Source organism: Camelina sativa, chromosome 4, assembly GCF_000633955.1.
Source record: "Camelina sativa cultivar DH55 chromosome 4, Cs, whole genome shotgun sequence".
Classification (NCBI taxonomy): Eukaryota; Viridiplantae; Streptophyta; class Magnoliopsida; order Brassicales; family Brassicaceae; genus Camelina; species Camelina sativa.
Window position 1 is genome coordinate 11,858,385 of NC_025688.1, and position 568 is coordinate 11,858,952.

Below are 568 nucleotides of genomic sequence, written 5' to 3' on the forward strand. Positions count from 1 at the left end.
AAAAAAAAAAAAAAAAAATAACGTTGTAGCTAGAAAAAAAGAAACAAAGAGATAAGAGCTTCTCCAACGGTGGATTTAGCAAAGGTTTTTGTTACAGATTGTGATTAAAAATAAATCAGAACTAATAAAAAAGACTTATTTAACAAGCTTAAGAGTTGCCTCTTAACAAATACGTGTCAGCATATCTTTCACTTGGTTTTTAATATAAAAACAATTTTTTTTCCCTTTTCTCTTCTTCTTCTTTTTCTTTTCTCTTTCTCGATCGCGATACTCCCAACCCAAAATAAAGAGACTTTTTTTTTGACAAAATCAGAACCTGGCAATCAGAGGTTTTGATTAACCAATCGCTAATCGGAGGTTTTGACTAATCAATCGGAAATCAGAGATTTTGATTAACCAATCGGAACGACATATGGGAAAGCGTTGAGTCTTCTCCACCAGGCATGATTGTAATTAGGGTAATCTGTTTGTAGAATGTGCTCAAAGTCTCTGTTTTATTCTCTTACCTCCCTCTGTTTTCTGTTTTATTGCTCTGTTTCTCTTTATTCGCATGAAAGAAAGATGACAA